The 11,576-nt window shown below is 43.9% G+C and overlaps 1 pseudogene; it reads left to right on the top strand.

Annotated features, from left to right (window-relative positions):
* The first annotated feature begins 2,450 nt into the window (after positions 1 to 2,450).
* Positions 2,451 to 9,877, top strand: LOC118709746 (annotated as a pseudogene).
* The last annotated feature ends 1,699 nt before the right edge of the window (positions 9,878 to 11,576 follow it).

Genomic DNA, 11,576 nt, shown 5'->3' on the forward strand with positions numbered 1-11,576 from the left:
ACAGAAAAGTGACTTGAATAGATGATATTTTGAAATGAGGAGCAGCGGCTCTACAGAGCGTGTCTGAGGCTCAGGAGGAAATGAGTCTGAGCATCTCTCCCTTTAGAAGGCCAGCGAATTGGGGAGCAGTGCTAGCTCAACACAGTTCCTCATTTTCCTCCTAGTTGGAGGTTTTTTGCTCCAGTTCTGCTCCCAGAGCCAGAAGCTCAATCTGAAGGCTTGACATTTGATTCCTTCAAATATCATTTTCTAATCTATCTATATTATAAAGAGCCAGGGTCATAACATCCAAAATGACTGAAGGCTCGACCAAATGCTTGGTTGTGCCCTCAGCAAGCAACCGGACTGAACAGCTGACTTCTCAAAGAGAGAGAGAGGCAGGGCTGATTAGTAGCAGCAGCAACTGCTGGCGAGGCCTGAAGAGAGAGAGGCAGGGTGATCTCCTGCTTCTCTCTCCAGGCCTTGCCAGCAGCCAAGCCTCTCTCTCTCTCCCAGAGATCAGCAGTTCAGCCCGATCAGCCTACTATGGGTGAACTGTGAAGGCTGAGGAGGGGTTTTAAGGGCAAGGATAAGGTGTAAGAAAGTGATTTAATTTTTTAATGACCACTTTGGCAGTATAGTGCATATGGCTGGCTATCAATCCAAATGTAGGGATTATGTGTTTTTGTCTGCCAAGAGCATCTCCTCCTGCTAAAAAAAGGTTTCCTCCCCCAACCCCATTTAAGCAATCCTATCCTATATAATCTATCTATACTAATAAAAGGGTAATATGCTAATTAGACAAGGTCAACTGGCCATCTTCCAGACATCTGACATCCTTACAGACAAAGCCATGGTGGTGGGGGCCAAGGCAGAAGCAGTTAGGGGTGATCAGGCCATAAGGGGAGGGCAGTTGGGGGATGAGATCAGGCTGGCAGGGGAGGGCAGTTAGGGATGATCAGGCAGGCAGAGAGATTAGGGGTGGTCAGACAGGCAGGGGGGCAAGGTAGGGGCAATTAGGCTGGCAGGGGGCAAGGTAGGGGTGATCAGGCCAGCTGGGGGGCAAGATAGGGGCAATCAGGCAGGCAGGCAGAGGGATTAAGGGTGTCAGGCAGGAATGCAAGTGAGTAGTTGGGAGCCAGTTGTCCCAGATTGTGAGAGGGTTGTCTGACTACCAGTTTAGGCCTAATCCCACAAGGACATCCCCTGAGGGGTCCCAGATTGGAGAGGATGCAGGCCAGGCTGAGGAACCCACCTCCATGCATGAATTTTGTGCACCAGGCCTCTAATTTGCAATAAAAATACAGACATTCTCACTCTGAAGGAGAACATGCATGTATGGATAGGGACCCAGATATGTGGAACCTGGAGAGAGCAGACTTTTATCTACAGCCACTTGCCTATTACCTTCTTGTCAATGACTAATCATTTTGCAAAATTTGGCCATGCCCTTGTTAAACCACTCCTTGCCCAAAATTCACCTGTGCTACTGGCCCCTCATGAATGCATAGGTCATCTGTTAAATGACACACCATTATAATAGGAATAACACTTCTCAACCTAAGAATGTCTATTAATTTTCTTGCCTCCAAAAATGTTAACCTTCACAAACCCAGCTAAGACCCTGGGGCAATAGACCAGGAGCCAGGAACCTGGACCATGTCTAGACCCAACTCAACTCCTACCTCTTTCACAACACTCTTCTGACTTCCCTGACCAGCCTAGCCTTTCTTGGAATTTTTATTTTGTTGATGACCTGTTTTGAATGATTTATATAATGAGTTTAGCACATGCTTGATACACAGTTGGCTCCAGCAAATGTTCACTGTTATTATTGTTACCACAAAGTCCACCCCTGAGTATATTCTATCATAAATTATGCTCTCAAAATATCATGTGTATGGCCTGGCTGGTGTGGCTAAGTGGAGAGAGCGTCGGCCTGCAGACTGAAGGGTCTTGGGTTTGATTCCAGTCAAGGGCATGTACCTGGGTTGTGGGCTCCTCCCCAGCCTGGGCCCTGGTCAGGGTCCATGCTGAAGGCAACCCATTGATGTGTTTCTCTCACATCGGTATTTCTTTCTGTCTCTCTCACTCTCTCTTCCACCGTCTCTAAAATCAAATGAGAAAATACCCTCGGGTGAGGATATTTTTTTTTTTAAGTATGTTATCAAAAAGTCTTAATTTTGCCCTAGCCAGATTGCTCAGTGGATAGAGCATTGGCCTTCGGACTCAAGGGTTCTGGGTTTGATTCCATTCAAGGACATGTACCTTGGTTGCAGGCACATCCCCAGTGGGGGATGTGCAGGAGGCAGCTGAATTGATGTTTCTCTCTCATCGATGATTCTAACTCTCTATAGCTCTCCCTTCCTCTCTGTAAAAAGTCAATAGAGTATATATGTATTTTTTAAAGTCTTAATCTTTGGGAAGTGAGGTGCAGGTTCGGCCTCAGGCTCTAAGTGCCCATTGCCTGGATGGCAACAGTAGTTCTAGGGGGAGACAGCATGGGTCCAGAGCATATCTTCCCTAATCAGTCTGAGTAATTAGGGCCACACGAGGGCCCCACAGAAGGCACTGAGGATTGGAGCAGTGAGGAGCCTGAGGAAGAGCAGGAGGAAACTGGGGCAGGCCCAACTGACTACTCCTACCAGCCCCTGAACCAAGATCCTGAACCAGAGAGGGTGAAGCCAGCACCAGTGGCGACGGAGAAGGTGTAGTGCCAGATATCCAGGATCGAATCCAGGCCCTGGGGTTTCATTTGCCAGACCCACCATTAGATTGCGAGGATGAAGATGAGGAGGGACCTACAGTACTGAGCAACCACAGATCTATTCCCATGGTCCCAGAACATGTAGAGCTGGTGAAAGGACAATGACTGGAGTAAGCTTGCCTGCACCAGGTGTTCCCGCCTGGGCTCAGGAGGTATCAGATGCTCAGTGGGAAGATGTGGTACAGAGGCCTGGAAGTGACCACCTTGAGAGCTGCCTTATCTCCCTGCATTTCACTGGAACCAGCACAGAACTGAACATATACCTGGTTGTAATGCCCATCTCCCTTCCATATCAAGGCAAATCTAACTTCTTCTCAGAGACCCACCTTATTCAGTCTGTACATATGAGGACATCGGCCCAAGCCCAACCCACCACAGCATGTGTCACTCTGGAAATAAAACACCCTATACACACAGAAGAAAGGATCTTAATCTTTGAAAATAAGAATTTAGGTTTGTACTTCCTGGATAGAGTCCAAATGTTTAATATTATTATTATTTTTTTTTGTAATTTTGAAACCACAAGAGTATATGCATTCAAGTTATCTATAAAGTAAAAGAAGGACATATAGGAAATCCTAATCACATTTAAATCAGTGGGCCATATGGCTGAAATCTACTAGGTATAAACAAGGAAGTGTATTAGGCAAGATAAAAAAAAAAACAAAAAAAAAAAAACCTGACTCGGAGTCAAGATAAATAAATAATAGGTAGGTAAAACATAAACTAAGAGAGCTAAAAAAGAAAAAAAGCAGCTGAGACCGGTTTGGCTCAATGGATAGAGTGTCGGCTTGGGGACTGAAGGGTCCCGGGTTCGATTCCGGTCAAGGGCATGTACCTTGGTTGCGGGCATATCCCCAGTAGGGGGTGTGCAAGAGGCAGCTGATCGATGACTCTCTCTCATCGATGTTTCTAACTATCTCTCTCCCTTCCTCTCTGTACAAAATCAATAAAATATATTTAAAAAAAAAAAAGAAAAGAAAAAAAGCAGAGAACCATAGTGGATCACAAGTATAATACAAGTCCTATCAGTAGGGCTGTGCTTATTGATTTGAGGGACTGTGTTTAATGGAGGGTCTTGGGTGGAAGTGGAGAGAAAGATACATAGTGTGCGTGGTCTGGGATAAAACAAACCCACCTAATCAGGACTGCTTGAACTATCCCAGTCCAAGAATGATGTGGGAAATATGGAAAAGATTCAGAATAAGTTTACAAACAGTTCCTACGGAGAAAGGTAAAACCCTCAAGAGAACTGCCACTCTTAAACCTGAAGAAAAGCATAAAGGGTGAAGTTGTGGCAGTTTTCATCCGTGAGCAGGGAGAGCCGGGAAAGAATGGCGAGCAGCTGTTCTCCCACTCCACTGGGTCCTGGACTGGAGGAGGAAATAGTCAACATGGAGAATTTAGGTTAAATGTCAAGATTAATTTCCTGACCCTGAGGGTTGTTAAGTGCTAAATTGGTTGACCCACAGATGTTAGGCACTCTCCTTTTCTGATACTCTTTAAAAGGAAAATGAATGAAAAAGGCACTCCTATCTTTAAACCAGACACAGCTTAGGTGAAGACTGCCTTGAAGCAGGTGAATGCATCAGATGGCCTTTGAAATCTCATGTCCTCATATACTAGTATATGTGTCATTTTATATGCCTTTGTGAGATAGGAAACATTCAAGAAATAACTATCACACTCTTAGAAAATTATACTTTGCCTCATTGTATGCTTCTCCCTGCAATGCTGCTTGAGGATAAAAGTGGATCTAGCATCACCAAGTCCCTACTCTTCTGTCTGACCCCAACCTGCTGTGTAGTACCAGAGAGGCCTCATAGGTCCTCTGCTGCATTCAGTGTTCCCCTATGAAATGGGCTGCCAACAAGGACTGGTATAAGTTAGGATCAGATATGACTATGGAAAATAACAGAGTTTTAAGGCAATATGTGGAGTCGTTACTACTAAAGTGTATTTTCCAAAGGAATGTCTGCTAGATAAGAGGCTGATGGGTTTGGGCTGAAGTAGACTGAGCTGGGATTCCTAAAAGCAACATTTGACTTGGTTGAAAGAAAGGTGAGTCCTTGGTTTTCCAAATGCAATTAGCTTCCTGGGGATCAGCCAATTGTAGGAAAACTGAGCCATAGCACCCCTTTTTCAGCTTCCCATGCACACACAGTTTAGACAGAAGGTCCATTTAAAGATCCTGATTCAACACGTGCAAATTAATAGTATACACCACACCAACAAAGTGAAGGATAGCCCTGGCCGATATGGCTCAGTTGGTTGAGCGTTGTCCCATACACCAAAAGTTTGCTCATTCAATTCTGGGTCGGGGCACATGCCCAGGTTGTAGGCTCTATCCCCAATAGGGTCTATGAAGAAGGCAGCTGATCAATGTTTCTCTCTCTCCTTTTCTCTTCCTCTCTCTCTAAAATCAATTTTAAAAACATATTTGGCTCAGTGGATAGAGCGTTGGCCTGTGGACTCAAGAGTCCTGGATTCGATTCCGGTCAGGGCCATGTACCTTGGTTGCGGGCATATCCATAGTGGGAGGTGTGCAGGAGGCAGCTGATTGATGTTTCTAACTCTCTCTCTCCCTCTTCCTCTCTGTAAAAAAAATCAATAAAATATATTTTAAAATATTTTTCAAAAACAAAATAAAGAATAAAAATCATATGATCATTCATAAATGCAAGAAAAAATATTTTATAGAGTACAACATTCATTTATTATTAAAACACTGGATAAAATGAGTATAGAAGGTAAGTACCTAAACATAATAAAGCCATATATGACAAGCCTTAAACTCATATCATACTCAATAATGAGAAACTGAAAATTTTCCTCTAAGATCAGAAACAAAATAAGGATGCCCATTCTCACAACTGTTGTTCAACATAGTACTAAAAGTCCTAGCCAGAGCAAGCAGGCAATAGAAAGAAATAATAAGCATCCAAACTGGGAATGCAGAAGTAAAATTATCACTTTGTTTTCAGATAATATGATTCTACATACAGAAAAACCTAAAGACTCCACCAAAAGACTATTCAAAATCCATCAGTCTATTGCATGTTTCAATGTCTCTGGATCTGTTTTGTTCATCGGTTTATTTTCTTCATTAGATTCCACATGTGAGATCATATGATGCCTGGGTCGGGGAGGGATGAGAACTTATATGCATATATGCATAGCCATGGACAAACAATAGTTCAGGGAAGGCCTGGGTAGGCTGTGGGAATGGGATGGAGGGGTTATTGGGGGAAGGGAAATTTATAATACTTTCAACAATAAAGTTAAAAAATTATTAGAAACAATAAGCAAATACAAATACAGTAAAATTGTAGGATACAAAATCAATATACAAAATTTAATTATGTTCCTATATAGTAACAATAAAATATCAGAAAAAAATAAAGACTATTCCATTTGCAATTGCAACAAAAATAATAAAATACCTAGAAATAAACTTAAAGAATGAGAAGAATATATACACTGAAACTACAAAACATTTTTGAGAGAAATTGAAGAAGACACAAAGAAATGGGAAGATATTCCATGTTCATGGATTGGAAAAATCAACATATTATCTAAATGACCATATTATCTTAAGGATTATACAGATTTAATGCAATCCCAATCAAAATTCCAATAGCATTTTTCAAAGAAATAGAACAAAAAATCATCAATTTGTATGAAACCACAGAAGACCCAGAATGACCAAAGCAATTCTTAGAAGAAAGAACAAATTTGGAAATATCAAACTCTCTGACTTCAAATTATACAAAAAGCTAAAATATTCAAAACAATATGCTATTGGAAAAAAAAAATGGACACACAGACCAATGGAACAGAATTGAGTGCCCAGATATAAACCCACATAATTGGGCAACTAATCTTCAACAAAGAAGATATGAGAGAATCTTCAATAAATAGTATTAGGAAAACTGAAAAATCGCATGCAAAAAAAATATGCAACTAGATTCTGTGAAGCCTTTATGAAGTTAATCAGAGCCCAGAGAGAAATCACCCTCTCCTTTTTAGACCAACCGGAATATTCTTCTAGCTTTAACTGCCCACCTCATCTCCAAATTGCTTGCTCTGGAGTGCCATCCTCATCCCTATCCTGCTTGTCCCAAATGTCCCAGCATATACTTCACTTAGTCATAACTTCCTGTCATTTAACCTGGCACACGATAACCCACCAAAGAAGTGAATAGGAGTTATAATATTTTTTCACAAAATCCTGAGTGACAAAGTCTTATCACATGACTAGAGGTAGCTAGTGTGTCATAAAGAGAAATGAGTCATTGAGTCAGGAGTCCGGGATTGCAGCCCAGGACTTTCCATCAGCCTGCAGCCTCCCATGCACCCTACTCTTCTGAAGGACCACTTGCTCTCACTTTTCCACCTCTGGCTGGTGATATCCACAACCCCCTTTACTCATCACTGCTCTGAGAGTGTGACAGCTTCCTGAACATTTTTTTTTTCTGGAGTTAATTACCCCTGGAACCTAGACTTTCAGAGCTGGAATGGAACTCGACCTCCTCATTTGAATGAGGAAACCAAGGCCTCCAGCAGGATGAAACTTCTCTCAGGGACCTGAAACTGGAACCAAGTCACCCAGCAACAGGTAAGGCCAGAACTATTATCCAGGCTCATAGCTGCCTTCCTCTCTCCTTGGATAATGGTTGTTCTTCTTGCTTAGTCTGGAGTCTGCTACAGGCAGGAGCATTGTGTTAGCAGCAAGATGTCATGGAAACCATACAGATGGCGGTTCCTCCCATCCCTGCCACCACCCCGATGGGCCCAACATACCTGCCAAGCCATCTCCAAACCCTTGACCACAGACAGAATTGCACACTGCCATCCTGTGTCTTCCCCGTGTTTTTTTACTCATGAATTACCCAGTCTACATTATTTTATGGCACCTATCTCTCTACTAGTCTGCATCTCCTAAGAGTTTCTTATTCGTGTTTACTATTCCCCAGACCCCAAAGCCAACTTGAACAAGGTCTCATCTTCAAATCTCAGTTCCCTCATCCTGATTAAAAATAAATGCTAAAACTAAATTAAACAAAAACAGCTTCTTATATTGAGTGCTAGGCACTCTTATCTGGCTTGAGTGCCATATCACTATTTCCATTTTACCAATGGGTGAATTGAGGCTTAGCAAGATTAAGAAACTTGCTTAAAGTTTCCCAAAAGTAAGAGTTGAAGCTGGGAGCTGACCCCAGCAGTTGGAGACCAGAGCACTGTCTCTACCAGTAAGCTGGCTACTGCTACTGAAACCATCTGCTGTGCCCGCCTGGACAGATAGCTTTGGGGAAGACACCCCAAGCCAATTCCTTCCCACTAGGTATACCCTGCTGGTATGGACCTGGGCCTTTCTCTAGACTAACCTTGGCCTATTGCAGCCCAAATTCAAGGGCTCCACAGGGATGCAGGAGGCAATTTTTTTCAAGGGTGGGAAACTTTAAATACTTGTGGTCCCCTTTCCACAATGCCATCTCTCACCAAGAAGGGAGGTCCCAAAGGGCATGAGCGAGCAGGTGACAGGGCAGCAGGGACTTCAGGGTCCCCAGGGAAGCAAGAGCTGGAGTTAGATGATGATTTGAAAAGAATTTAGGGGAACTCGGGGCCAGCTGGGGTGCAGGGAGAGACTGAGGCTGGTAGAGCCCCTCCAGCTGACAGATGCTTAGGCACTGCAGACCCCTGCCCAGAGCAGCTATTGCAAGAGCACTTCTGTCATCCCTATGAGAGAGGAAATGGCAAATAGAAGCCCACCTGGCATGGCTCAGTGGTTGAGTGTCAAACCATGAACCAAGAGGTCACCGATTCCTGGTGAGGGCATACGCCTAGGTTGTGGGTTTGATCCCTAGTAGGGAGCATGCAATAGATAGCTAATCAATGATTCTTTCTCATTATTGATGTTTCTATCTCTTTCTCCCACTCCCTTTCTCTCTCTCTGAAATCAATAGAAACATTTTTTAAAGACAAGCAGGAGTGGCAGGCAGGTGCCCACTACATGCCAGGTGCAGGGCTAGAGGTTATGACGACGTCATGAGGTGGGTGCTACCAACCCCATTTCACAGAAGAGAATGCTGAGGCTCAGAGGTGCAGTGACATTTCCAAAGACTCCTCCAGGGCAAAGTGGTCCTAGACGGATCCACCTATTCACCTGTTTCCAAGGACAGGGTTTGGTTGGGGTGGAGTGGTGTATGGTTGAACTTTCTGGTGTGACAGGAATATGCCCACCCTAACTGGGCACAAATGACCATCCCTGCCAGCTGCTCTCCTCCTTCCTCCCTTCATCCTCTGCTCCTAAGTATACCCTCAGCTATACTAATAGATGCATAGGCGAGCAAGAAACCATTGTTAGCAAAGGGTGCCTCTGAGCAGAGCTCAGACCCCGGGGCCTTGCAATAAGAGGAACAAGTGGGCTGCAGTGTTGACCACAGTCAAGAACAGGTAGCCAATGGTCAGTTCAAACCCAGGAGGAGGTGAACTTGGAGTTCTGGCCAGGAGCTGCTGGAGCTGTCCTCGGCTTCACATCACGACCTGTGAAGTTAATAAAGTTGCATCCGAAGAGTCCCTGAGGCCTCCTGGGCTTCAGTTCCCAAAGGTCCCAGGTATCAGGATGTGCCTTGCTCATTTCTTTTGGCAAGTGTCACTCTGTATGCTTCTCGTGGCTCTTCCTCGTCTGTTCTGCAAGCTTAGTAAAATCTTGGTAATGAGGCACCCCTTCAGTGAGGCTGTGCGGAGCACAGAGGAATGGGCATCAGTGACAGGCTTTTTTCCCTTTTTTATTTCATTTTGAATTATTGTGTTTGCAAGAGAGGAAGATAAGAATTGATGAGCTTCTACTTCATTGCAGGCTATTCTCCCCACTTCCATAATGCATCTTCTCAGGGGCACCCCGTTCCTATTGATTATTTTCAAGGTGAGTTTTATGCCCAGGAGTTGGGGTTGGGAAGTAGATACAGCTTTCCTGATGTTGGGGAGAGGCTCCCTGACCTCCAACCGGGGCAAGACTTCCCGGGCTTCCTCTGTTGGCCAGTTCTGTGCTATGAGCTGACAGAGCCAAGAAGAAAGAGTCTGGGAGGTGGAGGCTGCACCACAGTCATCGGGGACAGGAGCCGGTAGGTGAGGTCTATGGACCTGAGGGGACAGCACTCACAGTGTCCACTCAAAGCTGGCATAGCGGGAGGGGCAGCTGCGACTCACTGCAGAGAAAGGACAATGGGGCTGACGTTCCTCAGAGAAGCCTGCCTGGGAGAGGGTCTTGACTTTGGTCTTGCAGGAAAGGGGAATGGGCACTACTATTTGCTGAACATCATGTTAGGCCTGTTCCCACATCCACCCACCCCCTGAGGTTGATATTATCCCCTTTCACAGAGGAGGAAACTAAGGCCCAGAGAAGTTAAACAACCTGCCCAAGGTCCCACAGCAGAGTCAGAACTTAAACCCACAACTGTCTGTGTCCAAAGCCCACATGTTTCCACTCTTCCTCAGGGTCCCTGGAAAGTGTAGGGCTTGGATTCGCAAGAGATTTAGGGAGACGTTCACAAAGGGGAAAAGATTTTTAATAAAACATGAAAAATGGATTGAAGCAGTAAAGGGTAAAGGGGCCACATATATGGTGACAGAAGATGATCTGATTGTGGGTGGTAAGCACACAACGCAATATACAGATCATGTGTCATAGAAATGTACACTTGAAACCTATATGATCTCATTAACCAATGTCACCCCAATCAGTTTAATTTAAAAATGTTTTAAAATAGCCGGGACCGGTTTGGCTCAGTGGATAGAGTGTCGGCCTGCGGACTGAAAGGTCCCGGGTTCGATTCCGGTCAAGGGCATGTACCTGGTTGCGGACACATCCCCAGTAGGGGGTGTGCAAGAGGCAGCTGATCGATGATTCTCTCTCATCGATGTTTCTAATTCTCTATCCCTCTGTCTTCCTCTCTGTAAAAAATCAATAAAATATGTTTTAAAAATGTTTTAAAATAAATCAAAAGTTCTCTTTAAGATACAAAAAATGAAAATGAAAAAAATGAATGCTCAATCTCTAAAGGTCAGGGTGTCCGAGAACCAACTGCAAATTCCAGAAGGAGAATCCTACTGGAGCTCAGAGATATCTTCCGTCAAGGAGGGCTCTACGTTCCCTCTTGTGTTAGTTGCCTAGATCAGTGTTTTTCAACCTTTTTTGGGCAAAGGCACACTTGTTTCATGAAAAAAATCACGAGGCACACCACCATTAGAAAATGTTAAAAAATTTAACTCTGTGCCTATATTGACTATATATAAAGTAATTCTCTTGAATAGGAATCAAATAAACACAAAGAAAGTATTTTATAATTACTTTATTATGAAATATTAAGTAAACAAAATAGTGAAAAATTATAAAATTCTTGTCTTGTCTGCACCTACGGCACACCAGGCAACATCTCGCGGCACACTAGTGTGCTGCGGAACAGCGGTTGAAAAACGCTGGCCTAGATCAGTGGTCAACAAACTCATTAGTCAACAGAGCCAAATATAAACAGTACAACGATTGAAATTTCTTTTGAGAGCCAAATTCTTTAAACTTAAACTTCTTCTAATGCCACTTCTTCAAAATAGATTCTCCCTGGCTGTGGTATTTTATGGAAGAGCCACACTCAAGGGGCCAAAGAGCCTCATGTGGCTCGCAAGCCGCAGTTTGCCGACCACAGGCCTAGACCACCACAACAAATTATCACACTAGCAGTTAAGACAACAGAAGCTTATTTTCTCTTAGCTCTGGAGGTCAGAGTCTGAAATGCAGGTCTTGACAGGGTCATGCTTCTTCCCAAAGCTC

This window comes from Pipistrellus kuhlii, unplaced genomic scaffold, assembly GCF_014108245.1.
Source record: "Pipistrellus kuhlii isolate mPipKuh1 unplaced genomic scaffold, mPipKuh1.p scaffold_m20_p_7, whole genome shotgun sequence".
Taxonomy (NCBI): Eukaryota; Metazoa; Chordata; class Mammalia; order Chiroptera; family Vespertilionidae; genus Pipistrellus; species Pipistrellus kuhlii.